The sequence below is a fragment of the Manis pentadactyla genome, chromosome 11 (assembly GCF_030020395.1).
Source record: "Manis pentadactyla isolate mManPen7 chromosome 11, mManPen7.hap1, whole genome shotgun sequence".
Lineage (NCBI taxonomy): Eukaryota > Metazoa > Chordata > Mammalia > Pholidota > Manidae > Manis > Manis pentadactyla.
This window is the reverse complement of record NC_080029.1, coordinates 113,943,087-113,964,329: the sequence shown is the minus strand read 5'-3', so window position 1 is coordinate 113,964,329 and position 21,243 is coordinate 113,943,087. Positions and strand designations below refer to the sequence as shown.

Sequence of the window (21,243 nt, the reverse complement as noted above, 5' to 3'; positions counted from 1 at the left end):
TATTGGTGGGAATGTAAATTGGTGCAACCATTGTGGAAAACAATACGGAGGTTCCTTAAAATCTAAAAATAGAAATACCATTTGACCCAGTAATTCCACTCCTAGGAATTTACCCCAAAAACAAAGAAACAAACAGAAAAAAGAGAGAAGTTCCTGAATCAGAAAGACATATATGTACCCCTATGTTTATCGCAGCACTATTTGCAATAGCCAAGATGTGGAAGCAACCTAAGTGTCCATCAGTAGATGAATGGATAAAGAATATGTGGTACATATACACAATGGAATATTATTCATCCATAAAAAGAAAAGAAATCCTACCATTTGCAGCAACATGGATGGATCTAGAGGGTATTATGCTCAGGGAAATAAGCCAGGTGGAGAAAGAAAAATGCCAAATGATCTCATTTGTGAAGCAACTGGTGCTTACCATGGGGGAGGGGTTGGGGTGAACACTTGGGGAAGATGGGGGAAAACAAGGGGGCATAAGAATTCTCAATCATAATATGTCACAGGGATGGTAGTACAGAATAGAAAATATAGCCAATGATTCTGTAACATTTTTTTTTTTGAGAGGGCATCTCTCATATTTATTGATCAAATGGTTGTGTAACATCTTATGTTGAGAGATAGTAAGTGCACTAGTGGGGGTGAGAATTTAATAATATGTGTAACTGTTGAACCATTGTGCTGTATACTTGAAACTAATATAAGATTGTATATCAATCATACTTCAATTTAAAAAAAGCAAATAAATACAAGTAAATTTAGAAAACAATGAATACAATAAATTGTTTAGATACAATTATAGCTACATAAAAGCATTTACAATATGTAATTTTTTAATTAAGGTATCATTGCTAGACACTCTTATGAAGGTTTCACATGAAAAGCAATGTGGTTGCTACGATCACCCAAATTATCAAGTGCACCACCATATCCCACTGCAGTCACTGTCCATCAGTGTAGTAAGATGCCACAGAGTCTGGCCAACAGGCACATGAAAAGATGCTCCACATTGCTAATCATCAGAGAAATGCAAATTAAAACCACAGTGAGCTATCACTTCACACCAGTTAGGATGGTCACCATCCAAAAGACAAACAACAACAAATGTTGGCAGGATGTGGAGAAAGGGGAACCCTCCTGCGCTGCTGGTGGGAATGTAAATTAGTTCAACTGTTGTGGAAAGCAGTATGGAGGTTCCTCAAAATGCTCAAAATAGAAATACCATTTGACCCAGGAATTCCACTCCTAGGAATTTACCCTAAGAATGCAGCATCCCAGTTTGAAAAAGACAGATGCACCCCTATGTTTATTGCAGCACTATTTACAATAGCCAAGAAATGGAAGCAACCTAAGTGTCCATCAGTAGATGAATGGATAAAGAAGATGTGGTACATATACACAATGGAATATTATTCATCCATTAGAAGAAAACATCCTACCATTTGCAACAACATGGATGGAGCTAGAGGGTATTATGCTCAGTGAAATAAGCTAGGTGGAGAAAGACAAGTACCAAATGATTTCACTCATGTGTGGAGTATAAGAACAAAGCAAAAACTGAAGGAACAAAACAGCAGCAGACTCACAGAACCCAAGAATGGACTAATACTTACCAAAGGGAAAGGGCCTGGGGAGGCGGGTTGATGGGTGGGAAGGGAGGGATAAGGGGGAAAAGGGGCATTATGATTAGCACACATAATGTGGGGTGGGGGGCATGGGGAAGGCAGTATAGCACGGAGAAGACAAGTAGTGATTGTATGGCATCTTACTATGCTGATGGACAGTGACTGTAATGGGGTATGTGGTGGGGACTTTATAATGGGAGGAATCTAGAACTACAGTGTTGCTCATGTAAGTGTATATTAGTGATAGAAAAAAAAAAAAGATGCCACAGAGTCACTACTTGTCTTTTCTGTGCTACACCGTCTTCCCCATGATCTCCCCCAAGACCATTTGTACTAATCATAATACCCCTCAATTCCCTTCTCCCTCCCTCCCCACCCACCCTTCCCCATACCTCCCCTTTGGTAACTGCTAGTCCCTTCTTGGAATTTTTCAGTCTGCTGCTGTTTTGTTCCTTCAGTTTTGCTTTGTTGTTATACTCCACAAATGAGGGAAATCATTTGGTATTTGTCTTTCTCCGCCTGACTTATTTCACTGAGCATAATACCCTCTAGCTCCATCTATGTTGTTGCAAATGGTAGGATTTGTTTCTTTCTTATGGCTGAATAGTATTCCATTGTGTATATGTACCACATCTTCTTTATCCATTTATCTACTGATGGACATTTAGGTTGCTTCCATATCTTGGCTATTGTAAATAGTGCTGCGATAAACATAGGGGTGCATCTGTCTTTTTCAAACTGGGATGCTGCATTCTTAGGGTAAATTCCTAGTAGTGGGATTCCTGGTTCAAATTTCTATTTTTAGTTTTTTGAGGAACCTCCATATTGCTTTCCACAATGGTTGAACTAATTTACATTCCCACCAGCATTGTAGGAGGGTTCCCCTTTCTCTGCATCCTCACCAGCATTTGTTGTTCCCTACTCTTTTCGATGGTGGCCATCTTAATTGGGCAACTTTAATTGGGTTATTTGCTTTCAGGGTGTTGGGGCATGTGAATTCTTATATATTTTGGATGTTAACCCCTTGTTGAATATGTCATTTACAAATATATTCTCCCATGCTGTAGGGTGCCTTTTTGTTCTGCTGATGGTATCCTTTGCTGTACAGAAGGTTTTTAGCTTAATGTAGTCCCATTTGTTCATTTTTACTTTTGTTTCCCTTGCTTGTGGAGATATATTCATGAAGAAGTAGTCTGTTTTCTTCTCTGAGTTTTATGGTTTCATGACTTACATTCAGGTCTTTGATCCATTTCGAGTTTACTTTTGTGTATGGAGTTAGACAGTGATCCAGTTTCATTCTCTTGCATGTCGCTGTCCAGTTTTGCCAGCACCAGCTGTTGAAGAGGCTGTCATTTCCCCCACTGTATGTCCAAGGCTCCTTTATTATATATTAATTGACCATATATGCTTGTGTTTATATCTGGTCTCTCTAGTCTGTTCCATTGGTCTATGGGTCTGTTGTTGTGCCTGTACCAAATTGTCTTGATTACTGTGGCTTTGTAGTAGAGCTTGAAGTCAGGGAGTATAATCCCCCCAGCTTTATTCTTCCTTTTCAGGATTGCTTTGGCTATTCAAGGTCTTTTGTGGTTCCATATGAATTTTAGAACTATTTGCTGTAGTTCATTGAAGAATGCTCTTGGTATTTTGATAGGGATTGCATTGAATCTGCAGATTGCTTTAGGCAGGATGGCCATTTTGATAATATTAATTATTCCTATCAATGAGCACGGGATGTGTTTCCATTTATTGGTATCTTCTTTAATTTCTTTTAAGAGTGTCTTGTAGTTTTCAGGGTATAGGTCTTTCACTTCCTTGGTTAGGTTTATTCCTAGGTATTTTATTCTTTTTGATGTAATTGTGAATGGAATTGTTTTCCTGATTTCTCTTTCTGCTAGTTCATCATTAGTGTATAGCAGTGCAACAGATTTCTGTGTATTAATTTTGTATCCGGAACTTTACCGAATTCAGATATTAGATCTAGTAGTTTTGGATTGGAGTCTTTAGGGTTTTTTATGTACAATATCATGTCATCTACAAAAAGGGACTGTTTAACTTCTTCTTTACCAGTCTGGATGCCTTTTTTGTGTGTGTGTTGTCTGATTGCTGTGGCTAGTACCTCCAGAAGTATGTTGAATAAAAGTGGGGAGAATGGGCTTCCTTGTCTTGTTCCTGATCTTCAAGGAAAAGCTGTCAGCTTCTCTCCATTGAGTATGATGTTAGTTATAGGTTTGTAATATATGGCCTTTATTATCTTGAGGTATGTTCCCTCTATACCCATGTTATTAAGAGCTTTTATCGTGAGTGGTGTTGAATTTTATTAAGTGCTTTTCAGCATCTATTGAGATAATCATATGATTTTTATCTTCTTTTCATTAATGTGGTGTATCACATTGATTGACTTATGAATATTGTACCATTCTTGAGTCCCTGGAACAAATCCCACTTGGTTGTGATCGATCATTATTTTGATGTATTTTTTAATTCAGTTTGCTAATATTTTTCATCTATGTTCATCAAGGATATTGGTCTAAAATTTTATTTGTATTGTCTTTGTCTGGTTTTGGTATTAGAGTGATGCTGGCCTCATAGAATGAGTTTGGAAGTATTCATTCCTCTTCTACTTTTTGGAATACTCCAAGAAGGATGGTATTAGTTCTTAAAAGTTTAGTAGAATCCAGCTCCGAAGCCATCAGTTCCTCCTGGACTTCTGTTTGTTGGGAGAGTTTTGGTTACCAGTTCAACTTCATTACTGGTAATTGGTGTGTTCAGAGTTTCTGTTTCGTCCTGGGTCAGTGTTGGAAGGTTGTCCTTTTCTAGGAATTTGTCCATTTTTTCTAGGTTTTCCAGTTTATTGGCATATAATTTTTCATAGAATTCTCTAATAATTCTATGTATTTCTATGATGTCAGTTGTAACTATTTCTTTTTTCATTTTGATTTTACTTTGTTTACTTATTCTCTTTTTTCTTGATAAGTATGGCTAAGGGTTTGTCTGTTTTGTTTATCTTCTCAAAAAAGCAGCCCTTGGTTTAATTGATTTTTTTCTATTGTTTTATTCTTCTCTATATTATTTCTGCCCTGATCTTTTTTATGTCCCTCCTTCTACTAACTTTGGGTTTCATTTGTACTTCTTTTTCTAGTTGCTTTAGTTGTAAGTTTCGACTGTTTATTTGGGATTGTTCTTGTTTCTTGATGTAGGCCTGTATTGCTATGTACTTCCCTTTAGAACTGCTTTGGTGGAATCCCGCATATTTTGAACTGCTGTATATTTGTTTTCAGTAGTCTCCATGTATAGCCATTATCTCATCGAATAAGATTTCTTCCCCCTTTCTCTTTCTCTTTTCCTTCTAGGAGCCCTATATGCAAATGTTAGTCTGATGTTACACAAGTCCCATTATCTCTGTGCTACCTATCCTGCAGTAAGATTTTAGAAATCTTTGAATATATGCCCAAAAGTTTTTAGCGAATCTGAGGTGGAATGGTGGTCTAGTTTTTAAACACTTATATCTATCCTGACTATTTTTAGCAGTCGAAAGCAGAAAAGGTTTGTTTAAATTTTATTTCTCATGTATTCATTTCATGATACTTACCTTCCACTCCATTCTAAGACACTCTATCGAATATTGACTCAAATAATTTTGGCTCTTTACATGCTTCTCTTCCACTTCCCACAGAAACACATATATCAGGGACCCACCAAGTTAGGAAATCTGGCATCCGTTGCTGCAATTTCCCTGTCATTAATATATGCTCCATATTGATTAAATCTGTGGTTTCTTGATCTTGATGTGCTTGTGATTACTGAATTTCAACTTGCTTTCTTATAAAAGCTTTTGACTCTTAATGAAACTCCTGTGTCTGTGTGTGTCCAGCATTATAAACCTAATCTACATTAAACTGGTGCAATACAGTTGGATTGGGTATACCCTAAGATGATGTCAGTGTCATCATCTCTCCATTTGTTGTTTAAGATTATTCATAACTACAACTTACTAAACTACTCAATGTTAAGAAAATACGGTAATGGCATATTGAATCCCATAACACATTGCTTATTATCTTGGTCAGAAGACCTGGGTTCTTTGATGATATCCCAACCATATCTTGTTAAGTAGGTGCTATTTAAGTAGTATTTTTTAAATTTGTAATTAAGAGAAAATACTTTCAGGTATGGACTTATTTGAAATTCATTATGTATATGGAAGTTACTTTAGTCTATTTTTTTCTCTTTATTTATTTATTTCTTTTGGTATCATTAATCTACAATTACCTGAGGAACATTATGTTTACTAGACACCCCCCATCACCAAGTCCCCCCAACATATCCAATTACAGTCTCTGTCCATTAGTGTAGTAAGATGCTATACAGTCACTACTTGTCTTCTCTGTGTTGTACAGTCCTCCCCGTGCACCCTCCTCATTATACATGCTCCCTTTCGTTTTTCCCCCCACTTATCCCTCCCTTCCCACCCACCCTCCCTAGTCCCTTTCTCTTTGGTAAGTGTTAGTCCATTCTTGGGTTCTGTGATTCTGCTGCTATTTTGCTCCTTCAGTTTTTTCTTTGTTCTTATACTCAACAGATGAGTGAAATCATTTGATACTTGTCTTTTTCTGCCTGGCTTATTTCACTGAGCATAATACCCTCTAGCTCCATCCATGTTGTTGCAAATGGTAGGATTTGTTTTCTTCTTATGGCTGAATAATATTCCATTGTGTATATGTACCACATCTTCTTTATCCATTCATCTACTGATGGACACTTAGGTTGCTTCCATTTCTTGTCTATTGCAAATAGTGCTGCGATAAACATAGGGGTGCATCTGTCTTTTTCAAAATGCAGTGTTGCATTCTTAGGGTAAATTCATAGAAGTGGAATTCCTGGGTCAAATGGTATTTCTATTTTGAGCTTTTTGAGGAACCTCCATACTGCTTTCCACAATCGTTGAACTAATTACTTTACATTCCCACCAGCAGTGTAGGAGGGTTCCCCTTTCTCCACAATCTTGCCAACATTTGTTGTTGTTTGTCTCTTCAATAATGGTGATCCTTACTGGTGTGAGGTGATAATCTCATTGTGGTTTTAATTTGCATTTCTCTGATGACTAGCGATGTGGAGCATCTTTTCATGTGTCTTTTTGCCATCTGAATTTCTTCTGTGGAGAACTATCTGTTCAGCTCCTCTGACCATTTTTTAATTGGATTATTTGCTTTTTGTTTGTTGAGGTGCATGAGCTCTTTATATATTTTGGATATCAACCCTTTATCGGATCTGTCATTTATGAATATATTCTCCCATACTGTAGGATGCCTTTTTGTTCTATTGATGGTGTCCTTTGCTGTACAGAAGCTTTTCAGCTTGACAGAGTCCCACTTGTTCATTTTTGCTTTTGTTTCCCTTATCCGGGGAGATATGTTCATGAAGAAATTGTTCATGTTTATGTTCAAGACAGTTTTGCCTATCTTTTTTCCTAAGAGTTTTATGGCTTCATGACTTACATTCAGGTCTTTGATCCATTTCAAGTTTACTTTTGTGTATGGAATTAGACAGTGATCCAGTTTCATTCTCTTACATGTAGCTGTTCAGTTTTGCCAACACCAGCTGTTGAAGAGGCTGTCATTTCCCTATTGTATGTCCATGGCTCCTTTATTGTATATTAACTGACCATATATGTTTGGGTTAATATCTGGACTCTCTGTCCTGTTCCACTTGTCTGTGGATCTTTCTTGTGCCAGTACCAAATTGTCTTGATTACTGTGGCTTTGTAGTAAAGTTTGAAATTGGGAAGCATGATCCCCCCTGCTTTATTCTTCCTTTTCAGGATTGCTTTGGCTATTTGGGGTCTTTTATGGTTCCATATGAATTTTAGAACTATTTGTTCCAGTTCGTTGAAGAATGCTGTTAGTATTTTGATAGGGGTTGCATTGAATCTGTAGATTGCTTTAGGCAGAATGACCATTTTGACAATGTTAATTCTTCCTAGCCAAGAGCATGGGATGAATTTCCATTTGTTAGTGTCCTCTTTAATTTCTCTTAAGAGTGTCTTGTAGTTTTCAGAGTATAGGTCTTTCACTTCCTTGGTTAGGTTTATTCCAAGGTATTTTATTCTTTTTGATGCATTTGTAAATGGAATTGTTTTCCTGATTTCTCTTTCTGCTAGTTCATTGTTGGTGTATAGGAATGCAACAGATTTCTGTGTATTAGTTTTGTATCCTGCAAGTTTGCTGAATTCAGATGTTTGTTCTAGTAGTTTTGGATTGGAGTCTTTAGGGTTTTTTATGTACAATATCATGTTATCTGCAAATAGTGACAATTTGACTTTTTCTTTACAAATCTGGATGCCTTGTATTTCTTTGTTTTGTCTGAGTGCCGTGGCTTAGGACCTCCAGAACTATGTTGAACAGTGGGGAGAGTGAGTATCCCTGTCTTGTTCCCGATCTTAGAGGAAAGGCTTTCAGCTTCCCGCTGTTAAGTACGATTTTGGATATGGGTTTGTCGTATATGGCCTTTATTACGTTGAGGTACTTGCCCTCTACACCCATTTTGTTGAGAGTTTTTATCATGTATGTGTGTTGAATTTTGTCAAATGCTGTTTCAGCATCTATGTAGATGATCATGTGGTTTTTGTCCTTTTTGTTGATGTGGTGGATGATGTTGATGGGTTTTTGAATGTTGTACCATCCTTGCATCCCTGGGATGAATCCCACTTGATCATGGTGTATTATCTTCTTGATGTATTTTTGAATTCGATTTGGTAATATTTTGTTGAGTCCTTTTGCATCCATGTTCATCAGGGATATTGGTCTGTAAATTTTCTTTTTTTGTGGGGTATTTGTCTGGTTTTGGTATTAGAGTGATGCTGGCTTCATAGAATGAGTTTGGAAGTATTTCCTCCTCTTTTATTTTTTGGAAAACTTTAAGGAGAATGGGTATTATGCCTTCTCTATGTGTGTGATAAAATTCAGCAGTAAATCCATCTGCCCTGGGGGTATTGCTCTTGGGTTGTTTTTTCATTACCCATTCAATTTCATTTCTAGTAATTGGTCTGTTTAGATTTTCTGTTTCTTCCTTGGTCAATCTTGGAAGGTAGTATTTTTCTAAGAAGTCGTCCATTTCTTCTATGTTTTCCAGCTTGTTAGCATATAGATTCTCATAGTACTCTCTAATGATTCTTTGTATTTCTGTGGGGTCTGTCATGATTTTTCCTTTCTCATTTCTTATTCTGTTGATATGTATAGATTCTCTTTTTCTCTTTATAAGTCTGGCTAGGGGGTTATCTATTTTGTTTATTTTCTCAAAGAACCAGCTCTTGATTTCATTGATTTTTTTTCTATTGTTTTTTTCTTCTCAATTTTATTTATTTCTTCTCTGATTTTTATTATGTCCCTCCTTCTGCTGACATTGGGCATTATTTGTTCTTCTTTTTCCAATCTCAATAATTGTGACATTAGACTATTCATTTGGGATTGTACTTCCTTCTGTAAATAAGCCTGGATTGCTATATACTTTCCTCTTAGAACTGCCTTCACTGCATCCAACAGAAGTTGGGGCTTTGTGCTGTTGTTGTCATTTGTCTCCATATATTGCTTGGTCTCTATTTTAATTTGGTCCTTGATCCATTGATTATTTAGGAGCATGTTGTTAAGCCTCCATGTGTTTGTGAGCCTTTTTATTTTCTTTGTACCATTTATTTCTAGTTTTATACCTTTGTGTTCTGAGAAGTTGCTTGGTAGAATTTCAATCTTTTTTAATTTACTGAGGCTCTTTTTGTGGCCTAGTATGTGGTCTATTTTGGAAAATGTTCCATGTGTACTTGACAAGAATGTGTATCCTGCTGCTTTTGGGTGTAGAGTTCTGTAGATGTCTATTAGGTCCATCTGTTCTAGTGTGTTGTTCAGTGCCTCTGTGTCCGTCCTTATTTTCTGTCTGGTGGATCTGTCCTTTGGAGTGAGTGGCGTGTTGAAGTCTCCTAAAATGAATGCATTGCATTCTATTTCCTCCTTTAATTCTGTTAGTATTTATTTCACATATGTTGGTGCTCCTGTATTGGGTGCATATATATTTATAACGGTTATATCCTCCTGTTGGACTGACCCCTTTATCATTATGTAATGTCCTTCTTTATCTCTTGTGACTTTCTTTGTTTTGAAGTCTATTTTGTCTGATACTAGTACTGCAACACCTGCTTTTTTCTCCCTATTGTTTGCACGAAATATCTTTTTCCGTCCCTTGACTTTTAGTCTGTGTATGTCTTTGGGTTTGAGGTGTATCTCTTGTAAGCAGCATATAGATGGGTCTTGTTTTTTTATCCATTCAGTGACTGTATGTCTTTTGATTGGTGCATTCAGTCCATTTACATTTCGGGTGATTATTGAAAGATATGTACTTATTGCCATTGCAGGCTTTAGATTCATGGTTACCAAAGGTTCAATGGTATCTTCTTTACTATCTAACCATCTAACTTAATTCCCTTAATAAGCTATTATAAACACAGTCTGATGATTCTTTATTTCTCTCCCTTCTTATTCTTCCTCATCCATTCTTTATATGTTAGGTGTTTTATTCTGTGCTCTTTTGTGTTTCCTTTGACTGCTTTTGTGGGTAGTTGATTTTATTTTTTGCCTTTAGTTAGTATTTGGTTGGTCTGCTTTCTTTGCTGTGATTTTATTTTCTCTGGTGACATCTATTTAGCCTTAGGAGTGCTTCCATCTAGAGCAGTCCCTTTAAAATATCCTGTAGACGTGGTTTGTGGCAGGCAAATTCCCTTAACTTTTGCTTGTCTGGGAATTGTTTAATCCCTCCTTCATATTTAAATGATAATTGTGCTGGATACAGTATTCTTGGTTCAAGGCCCTTCTGTTTCATTGCATTAAGTATATCGTGTCGTTCTCTTCTGGCCTGTAAGGTTTCTGTTGAGAAGTCTGATGAGAGCCTGAGGGGTTTTCCTTTGTAGGTGACCTTTTTTCTCTCTCTGTCTGCCTTTAATACTCTGTCCTTGCCCTTGATATTTGCCATTTTAATTATTATGTGTCTTGGTGTTTTCCTCCTTGGGTCCCTTCTGTTGAGAGTTCTGTGGGCTTCCATGGTCTGAGAGACTATTTCCTCGCCCAGTTTGGGGAAGTTTTCAGCAATTATTTCTTCAAAGACACTTTCTATCCCTTTTTCTCTCTCTTCTTCTTCTGGCACCCCTATAATGCGATATTGTTACATTTGGATTGGTCACACCGTTCTCTTAATATTCTTTCATTCCTTGAGATCCTTTTTTCTCTCTCTTCCTCAGCTTCTCTGTATTCCTGTTCTCTGATTTCTATTCCATTAATGGCCTCTTGCACCTCATCCAGTCTGCTCTTAAATCCTTCCAGAGATTGTTTTGTTTCTATATTCTCCCTCCCATCTTGATCCTTTAGCTCTTGCATATTTGTCTCCAGATCCATCACCATGGTTATGACCTTTATTTTGAATTCTTTTCAGGAAGATTGGTTAGGTCTATCTCCTTGGTCCTCTCTCCGGGGTTGTTTGGGTTATTCTTGTCTGAATCAAATTCTTCTGCCTTTTCATGGTGGTAGAAGTAGTCATAAGCAGGTAGCGCATGTGTCAGCTGGGAGAACAAAGTCCCTTCCTGCTTGCTGTTCACCTTATCCTTATCTGCTGCCTATGCCGTTTACCTGCACACTGAGAGCAGCCCTTGGGGCAGCCCAGAGCCCTGTGGGGAGAGGAAGGTGCATCAGGTGTGCTCTCCTGCCAGAATGGCGCTCTTTCACGCCTTTGCCTGCGCAGGCCAGCTGCTCACCGGCGGTGGCCCCAGGTCTGGCCCTGCTGGCTGCACGCTGGGAGGGGACTCTGGGTGGCTGCTGTGGGTGCGGCTGCTTCCAGGCTGCTCTGCTGGGGCCACACGGGAGGTGAATGAACGGCAGCCTGTTTATCGCCATGAGGGGCTTCATAGCTGTGCTGCCATCCAGGGGGTTAGGGTGCCTGATGTTCCCTGGGATTCCCAGCCGCTGGGCTGAGTGTGCCGCGACGATTCCGTCCAGCTGTGAAGCCCCTGTCCCTTTAAGACTTTCAAAAAGCACTTGCTTTTCTTTTGTCCTGGGGGAGCCAACTGCAGGTACTCACTCGCAGATTTTACTTTTCCATTTCCCTAGTATCCAGCACACCGTGCAATGTGTGTCTGAGATCCCGGTGCAGATTACTAGGGCAGGGTATTTAGCAGTCTGGGCTCCCACTCCCTCCTCGTTCCGACTTCTTTCCTCCCGCCTGTGAGCTCGGGTGGGGGAAGTGCTTGCGTTCTGCCGGGCTGTGGCTTCTATCTTACCCCCTTTGTGAGGTGCTGAGTTCTCGCAGGTGTAGATGTAGCCTGGTGGTTGTACTGTATCCTCTGGTCTCTCTGTTAGGCTTAGTTTTATTTGTTGTATTTTCAAAAATATATATGATTTTGGGAGGAGATTTCCACTGTCCTGCTCACGCTGCCATCTTCCCCTTACTCCTCTATTTTTAAACTATATTTAAATTATTCTGTTTATTGCTCTACTAGGAATGGGATACTGTACATAATGCCCCAGTAATAGTCATATTTTTCTTTCTTACACTCTTTGCTTCTTTGCCCATTTACTTTTTTGTGCCATTACTTATTCTTTTATTTTTCTGTTTCTCCCCCTTTTCACTTTGTTTCTTTTTTTTTAAGTGTACATCTGTTCTTAACTGAAATGTGTTTTCTGGAAGTTGTAGTGTTTGAAAATTGCTTTGGCTGTTAACTATATGAAAAAAATGGCAATCATTTTGTTTGAAAATTATCACTGTTAGTAAAATTTCAAGTATCCCTAGGCATCTTATGGGAAATATTTGATTGGAATTAATTTAAGCCCAATTCTTATTCTTTTCAATACAGGATTTCTCAAACTCTGAAGCTTGCAGAATTCACAAATTGAAATCTGGCATCATTTTTAGAGAAAAACCTTCAGTAATGTGTAAGTAGTTTTTTTGTTTGTTTCTATTATCTGTTTTCTGTATTAAACACTGAAGCATTCATCTACTAAGTATCTTTTTTTTTTTCCCCAGGACATCAAGGCAGAGGCTTTTATTTAGAGATAAAGCAAGAGGACAGAGCTCTTGGCTCAGGCCAGGAGGGGACAAGAGAGTCCTGGGGTGGTGCATTGTCTAAGGGGTTTTATAGGCAGTTGAGAGACAAAGGGCTAGGGATGCAGACCTGCTAAGTGGTCTTAAAATATTTATCTCTGAAGAGACACTAAGTTTCTTATTAGTCTTCTGGGTTATTTACAAGAAATTTACTGTTCTGATTTCCTCCCAGGATAGCAGCTTCCTGGCCTGGGAGCATATCACTCAAGACTGAGTGCCTTGCTCCCAAGTTGGGCTGAGTTATTGTCTGTTTGTTAAAGAGTATGTTAAGAAACTTACTTTTTAACTAATTGGGTTTTTAAATGCAATCTTATTTTCAGATGGAATCCTTCCTGTTTTTACTATGTTGTTTTGGGCTTGCTTGTTAAATTGCCCAGGTTTCAAATCACTTGATTAGGGCTAGAGGAAGAAAAGCAGCACCTGGGTAAAGTCAGAAAAATAAACTGGGCCCTCCAGCAGGCCAAAGCAAATCTCGCAATGGATTGTCTTGCTTTGTTTTTTCCAGAGGCCCTCACCATACTTTGTCTAAGTCCATGGTCCCTGTCTCATTTCCCCCTCTACAGATGGAGACCCTAGCTGCTGCTAGGGGAAAGGGGGCAATGACCGCTCTGGCTGCTTCATGCGGAGAGGGGGCGCAGTGAAGGGTGCAGTTAGGTCTCTTTTACTGGTTGTCGAGAGGACTCAGGAGATGAGCATTTTCATTCTGGGTTCCATTTCCATCACCATTTGCAGTTTTATTGCTTCAAAAGGATTTAGAAAACCAGCTCCATATCGTAGTAGTCCATGGGACTTCTGGGCCTCACATAGCTTGGACTTGCCTTTGGAAGTCCTGGAGTGAACCATAGACATTTTGTGAATAATTTGGAACGTACACACAACACTCAACTTTAATTATAGCACAGGTCCCACCCTGTGCTGCTGTTAAGATGTCTAGTGCCATTCTGTTTTGTATAGCTGCTTGGCACATTAGTTTAACTTAGTATTAAGGCCTTTTGAGTAAAATTGGTTAAGGATTTCATATGCCAAATCACACTTTCTAAACCAAGAATTGGTATAAAAATAGAGGCTAGGTGACCATATCAATGAAAAACACTCCTAGTCCATTGATGTTGGAGGCTTGGGAATTTTGCAGGGTGTGGGATGTTCTTAGCCCAACATCCTTGCAACCAAGGAAATCCCAGAGTGCACCTCCCTATCTACCCTGGAGGGAGCCACTGCCAGAGATTAGTTCCACACAGCCAGTGATTACTGTTTGGTCCTGGCCAGTGGCTATCAGGGTGGGTTGTCCAATCTGTAGCCTATAAAGTTATTATATGTGAACAGTGGTCTTTGGGAAGCCAGCCTAAATACCGGGTGAAGCTTGGGCAATGGTTATTAGAATGGTTTCTTTGCTCCCAGCAGAGGGGAGCCTTTTGATTTAAGTATCCTGCCATTGGAGTAACCCAAATATACTCGTCCCAACTTGAAAAAACTACTTTTGTATCTGTGATTATTTGCGTGGAGAATTAGCACATTGGAGGCATTTTGCAGTTGAGGTAGAGCTATAATGGTAGTTAAATTCTTTGTAGCATCATAGGAGAAGGGAAATTTATGCCCGTTAACTTATTGAGACTTTAGGCATGAAAAACTGTTTTGATAAAACGATTAGAAAAACCTTTGCAATCTTTCAGTATTAAGAGCAGACTAATAGTTTAAGAAAACTTTGTCCTTTTAACAAACAGAAAACAAAATTGTTATCAAGACTCATTTGCTTTAATTTCACATAGCATGACCATATCAATTCTTCCACAAACTTTCTACAACTTTCTTTTTTTACATTCAGCGTTCTCTCTCTTTAAATAACCAGCTGTTCTTTAGAACAAAGTTACCTTTTTTTACCCTTTGTAAAATGCATTTCCATTCCTTACACCTTCTCTTATCAAAACACACATCTTTTCTAGCATGCACAGATGTTTTCCTTATTTTTTTAATTGTTTTAATTAGAACTTAAAACCATTAGAAACTTTAGTTTTCAGTGAACACTGAGAAGTAAGCTATTATAAACTGTTATACTAGCATTCTTTAGATTAACAAATTTATGAACACATTTTATAATTTCTGGAAACATGTGCTTTACAGCACAATTTCTCAGTGAGCACAAAATACCTCTACTTAGCAAAACTGTAAGGTTTTAGGTTACCATAAAGATTTTCAAGCCATATGTAGGTATATACTTTGTAGTACACTGTAACACACAATTATTAAGAAAGTCAGTAACTACACTTATTTAGTTCACTTGTTCTTAACAACCATGCTAGATTACTTACAAAACCTTCACTAAACATGATAAAGTCAAGCCTCTCTTTAAGCATTCTTTTCTTTTGAAAGATTTAAATCAGGCTGTATTGCAGAACATAAATTTCTGTCTCAGGGAGTCTAGTTTAAAAACCTCTCAATGTTTGAGGGTAATGATGAACCCAATAAGTAGAATATATTTCCAATAAAAGGATTTAGAATACCAGTTTTATATTGTAGTAGTCCACAGGACTTTTTACCATTTTCCTTCCTTGTGGCAAAATAAATTTAGCTGCATAACCTTATTATATTGTATACTTCTCTCAGGGGCCAAGCCTCTCTAAGCAGAACGTTTGTCTTGAGGCCAGGCTTGTGTGCAGAAGATAAGACACTTCTTTTTCAGGGTTTGGGGATCAAATTGCTCTCAATTCTTCAGAATGCATGCCAGAGGCGAGTCTGGCTTTAAACTTGAAGAGGATGTTCCCATCTGGAAGAGAGAAAGACAGGTGTGCTACACCTGGTCGGCCTTTTCTCTGTGTGGGTGCCGCCTCACCTTGGAGCCTGGGTGACAGTGGTCAGTCACCTCCTCTGCCAGGCCAACTGGACTTAACCACTCCTTACCAGCATGGCCTGTACTTTGCCTCGATTTCTCTCTTGTCTTCCCACTAAGCAAGAGTCACCTTGGAGCTCTGGATTTAGTGGGACCTCACCAGTGTGCTCTTACTTTATGCCTTTTGGGAGTTTTAATCCAGACCCTAAATTCTTCTGCATAGGCTTTAACATAGTACACTCGGGATCATTCTTTGAGAGGCCCCTGCCTGTTTGATAAGTGCAGGGACTGTGTGACCTCTTGCTGCCAGAGCAGTGGTCTGTCAGTCACAGGCCTGTTCCACTTCCCTGGGGCTGCAGAAAGGAAATGCCGTACCCCAGGATGACTGCCTCTAAGGAAGAGAGGTCAAGAGAACAGAGCCATTTACATGTTGGGCTCAGTTTTCAGCTTGACTACTTCACAAACTTCATTTACACTACACGGGAGAAAGTGGCACAGTCCCAAGAGGACTGCTTCGAATGAGGAGCAGGGGAACTTTTTCTAAGGCCAAAGATAAAATTCAGACAGAGGCTGCCATGTACAGTTGTGAAGGGGGTGTCTATACTCTTAAACACCAGTTTCTGCTACTGCCTGGGAATTATCCTACTAGTCACCCACTCTAAGAAATCTGATCTGTGAGACAAGAAGTCAGAGGTCATCTGCGACTCTTGCATAGACAGCAGCCTAGCTGAAGGTTCACTCAGTGCCACTGGATCAATTGGCCAGAGCCGAGATCCAAGGACCAGTGTCTACTAGTCCGGTCTGCCCTCGGAGTCCGCAGATTAGGATACAAAAGTAGAAAATCGGCTCAGACACTCCCTGACATTCCCGTCTGGAGGCGTGGGATCAAGGAGCTGCAGACACCAGGAAATCTTTCAGCCGAGACTTAAAACTGGTAGCTGATGCTAATCGTCTTTTAAGTGGCTAACGGGTGCTTGGACATATTCTTATGAGATAAAAAGTACAGCATTTAGTCAAGAATAAGAGCAATGCGTAGATCTCCTACCTTGTGGTGGTGAGCATCAGGTTTTGTGATATTGATGAAGTTAGAGGCACACATAGAGCATGTAAAGAAAGTAAAGAGCGCCCTGCTTCACTCAGAGGCCAGGGCGGCCTGAAGAAGCAGGCTGAAAGTCAGAGACACAAAGAGAGACACTCCTCACGGATACCCAGTCGGGCTGTCGGAGTCTGATTCCAGACACGCAGACCTTTGAGAAGCCGCTGAAGTGCAGCCTCAGCCTAGACTCTCGCAGTTGCCCACGGCCTTCCTCAGTCCCTCGCATCCGAGGAGATGCCTCTGAGGGGGAATCCTCGCCTCCACTCAGGTGACCTTCCCGGCTCCCAAGGGAGACGGGGGATCCACTGAGGGAGACGCAAGGGAACCTGTCGCTCGAGACTTTTGAGATCAGCAGCCAGGCTAGTACTATTTAAGTGGCTGACAAGTGCCCAATTTTGAGTGCCATAGATGGCTTCCTTCTATAAGGACAGTGAAAGAAAAAGACACGCTCAGATGCCAATACTCATCTCTGAAGTTACCCCGGAAGAGCCCCCTTATCTACTAAATATCTTAAGAATTTGGCATATATTCACCACATAATGATTATGAATAACAAATAACACAAAATAACTTATTGAAAGAAGATGTCTTAAGATGTGCCCTGGCCAGTATTAATGATCATTTATTAGAGGCATCATTCTCAAATATAAGAAATACTGGATTAGGGACTTGAGTTCTTGCCCAGGCTCTGCCACTAACTAGCTAGGTATCCTTATGTAAGCTACCTTCTATGCTTCAGTTTCCTTGGCTATAAAGAGGGATTAGACTATGACTAATAATAAGATCCCTTCCCCTCCAAATGTCTGTTATTCCCATCTTTACTTTTTTTGTGTGATCAATCATAGGTTGATAATCTTTCACAAGGGAGCTGTCAAATTAAAGAGCTATGTTTTGATTTTTGCTTGGGAAGAGATATGGAGAGGAGAGGTAGTTCCAAAGAAGACTAGGAGACAAGTAAGACCCCTTTACTCAAGAAATTTGCCCCATGTTGTCCATCAATTTGGGTTAAAATCTTACTTTTAAAAAACCAGGTTTGCCTTGGGTGGGTTAAACCTTTTTAAAAGAAAGTCAACCTACTGTTAAATATATAGTATTTCTTTCCTTTCAAAATCTCCATAGAATGCTGATGTTAAAGGAGTGCCAGTTTTCAGGGACATGGGGGAAAGGGACAATAAAGTAGGGGTTGCATCTGTGCATAAGGCTTTTTAGAGTAAAAATGGTAGGGAAAGTTTGGCCAGGATGAAGGCAAGCAGTTGGAATCTGTTAAGGTAATAGAAGAAAAGCTGGCTAGAAGTGTAAAAAGAGATGTGGAAAAGTAGAACTAAACAAGAAACTCCTTGAAGGCAGAGGCTATTGCTTTCATCAGTATTGTCATTGACTCCTGGAATAGTGCCAGATATTAATAAGTATTTTTGAAAAATTCATTGAATGAATGAATCATTTACTTATTCAATAAATTTCTAATATTGCCTAAGGCCTTGAGGCTTTTGGTTATTGGTTAGTAGGATCAAATCATCTAGTTTATCTATGCTTACCTTACATTCAGTAGTGAAGTAACTGAGGTAAGACAACTAGGTAAGTCAACAAGGTAACTGAGGTTCATAAAATTGATTATAGAAAAAAGACATTATATTTAGTATAATACTCCATTGCTGGAGGAAGGTTATAAAGTAAACTATTCATTCTTTTAATAAATATTTTTTTACAAACCTACCCATATTTGGAGTACAAACTGGGAATGGAAAAATGGGGTACTGTATATTTCTATTTGGTATAATATTATGTAGTCATTTACTATAATTATGAAGATTATATCAGTTTAGAAAAAGGCTTATTAAATAAATAAAAAATGCAAATGTTTATTTTCTATCATAACTATATGAGAATTAGAAGGATATTTTCTATTCTCAATAAAAATAGGAAACCCTTAAAATATAAACCAGATTTATTACTGTGAATGTTGAATCTTTCTTCCTGCTATTTTGTACAGTTCATAAAATCTAAGTCAAAATCCACATGAATTTAAATATTTTTGAAAAATGCAATGAACATATTGATCAGAAAGAGGAAATAGTGTATTGTCAAAGACAAAAAGCGCAAAACTATATTTAAAGGGCAATAGGTAGAGGTACCTTGGTTGGAAGACAAATGAGAGGTAAAATTCGGAAAGGTGGGAAGGAGGGTCTCTAGTTCTAATAATGTAAGAAAAGAAGAGCTAGATTAGGTTCTTAACTAACTGTGAAATTACATTAAAATTTTTCTTCTAGTGTGAAGTGTGAAGTGAATTGGAGTGAGGGGCATTGAATTGATACATTGTGTTTTCAGTCATTTTCATATATAAGTCTTGGGTTCATGACTATTCATCAGGTCCTATCTGAAACTTTTGTTCTTTTTACCATTTCATTAATGGTTGATAATTTGGCAAAACTTTTATGTTCAGATTTTTTGTTTTTCATGTATCTTTAAAATGCTTTCTCTGGTTTCCAACCTTGCCATTTTTTGTCCTTAGAGTTGGACTAGGTAGCAAATGCTTAACTATTTTGACCTAATGGAATGACAGAAGAAATAAAAAAGTGCTCTATTGAGGTAATTTTTAAGACATGTGTCTATCAGCTTTTAATTTGAAATTCATGTGCACATAAAAGTACATGAACACTTATAGAAGCTTGTTATAAAATTTTTGACCTAGAATTCTACTTCAATAAATTTTTCTTATTGAAGTGTCATTGATATATAATCTTATATTAGTTTCAAATATGCAGCACGGTGGTTCAACAGTTACCCATATTATTAAATCCTCAGCCCCAACTAGTGCAGTTACTATCTGTCAACGTAGGAAGATATTACAGAATCATTGGCTGTATTCTCCACACTGTACTGCCATCCCTGTGACCAACTTGTATTATGATTGAGAAATTTTGTGCCCTTTTATCCCCTATCACCGTGCTCACCCATCTACTCCAACCCCTCCCCCGTGGTAACCATCAGTCACTTCTCAGTGTCTGTAAGTCTACTGCTGTTCTGTTCATTTTGTTTTGTTTTTATATTCCACAAATAAGTGAAATCATTTGGTATTTGTCTTTCTCTGCCTGGCTTATTTCATTTAGCATAATAACTTCTAGGTCCATACACGTTGTTGCAAATTGCAGGATTTCTTTTTTTTTTTTTTTTTTATGGCTGAATAAATAACATCCTTTTTATCCGTTCATTTATTGATGGACACATTGGTTGCTTACATAACTTGGCTATTGTAAATAATGTGTTGATAAACATAGGGGTGCATATATCTTTTTGAATCAGGGATTTTGTTTTCTTCGGGTATATTTCTACTTTAATAAATTTATCTGGAAGAAATATGAAGAGTTGTAGCCAGAGGTTTATGTTCATGATTACTCATCATAACATTTAAAAATATTAGCAAAATATGTAGAAATAATAAATGATCAACCATAAGGAAATAGATCAATAATGTTATGTCCATAAAATAAAATACTGTACAGCCATTACAAAATTATTTTCAAATACTATTTAATGAAATGAAGAAAAGAGTTAAATACAAAAAATGCTTTTTAAAAAGTGCTTTTGTTCTTTTAAAAACTGAATAGACAGTGAACTGGGAGCACCTGTATATATATAGTCGGCTGAGGCGGACTGTTCAGCTGCTTAACGGTCTTCTCAGAGCAGGTTATTACTTTTTACTTCAGTCTAGGAGGCACTTCTGAACAGTTTAAGAACATATATATACATAGACACACGTGTATATATAAAAACGAGTAGGAACGTTTGATCCTTCTTTAGGCTTGTTTCTAAGCAAATAGTGGTGTCTTGCCAATGGATTTCAGCCCCAGGCAAGTTCACTACGGATTCAGTGAGACCGAGGAATGACAATGGAGAGTTTTTGAGGTACAAGAGTTTATTACCCAACTTTGTTCTCCAGGTGATAGGTCAAGCACTAGAATTACATCTGCATCCAAAAGTCTGCAGGTCTGTAATCCTCCTTGTCTCTGCCTTCGCCCAGAGCACTGGGCAGAGCTCTTTATATAGTGACTCAGTCAGTAATAGTTTATTGCCCGCAGGTGTGAAAGCAATAGCCTAGCAGTAGGCCTATTACGTCATCAAGTTGTTTAGGTTCAGTTGAAGATCCTGGCTGTAGGAACTTCAGTTTTCCCAAGTGGGAATTTTTAGAGTATATTTGAGCAGTGGATACAGACTGCAAGAAATGTGTCATGAATACTGAAAACTGATGACATTATCAATATAGGAAATTAATGAATTTTGGGATTATAATGAAAATGGTGATAATTATAAACAAGTATACTGCATAAGAATTTTATAGCCTGTATAGGAAAGCTGTTTAGCAGTTTTTAAAGCATGTTTTGAGGATATTTTCTAGTTTTTAAGTGGGAAATAGTGTTCATTGTTCAAATAGACTTGGGAAATCCTGGGTTAAACAAAGTTAATCATGTATCTTTACCAAAGGATTGCTGAGGCTTTAATATTTTTGTATTGGCATTGTCAATATACAAAAGAGGTATGTAGTATATATACCAAATTTATTT

At 38.2% G+C, this 21,243-nt stretch overlaps 1 protein-coding gene across 8 annotated transcripts in view; it reads left to right on the top strand.

Annotated features, from left to right (window-relative positions):
• DENND4A (DENN domain containing 4A) overlaps positions 1 to 21,243 on the top strand; it is a 158,125-nt gene that overhangs the window by 31,211 nt on the left and 105,671 nt on the right. For 6 of the 8 annotated variants that reach the window (XM_057488905.1, XM_057488904.1, XM_057488903.1 and 3 more), the window contains exon 2: positions 12,517 to 12,595. The gene's annotated coding sequence lies outside the window, so the exon portion shown is untranslated. Of the gene's footprint in view, positions 1 to 12,516; positions 12,596 to 19,193; positions 19,271 to 21,243 lie in introns of all 8 variants that reach the window. The other 2 variants (XM_057488901.1, XM_057488900.1) reach the window with 1 other exon arrangement.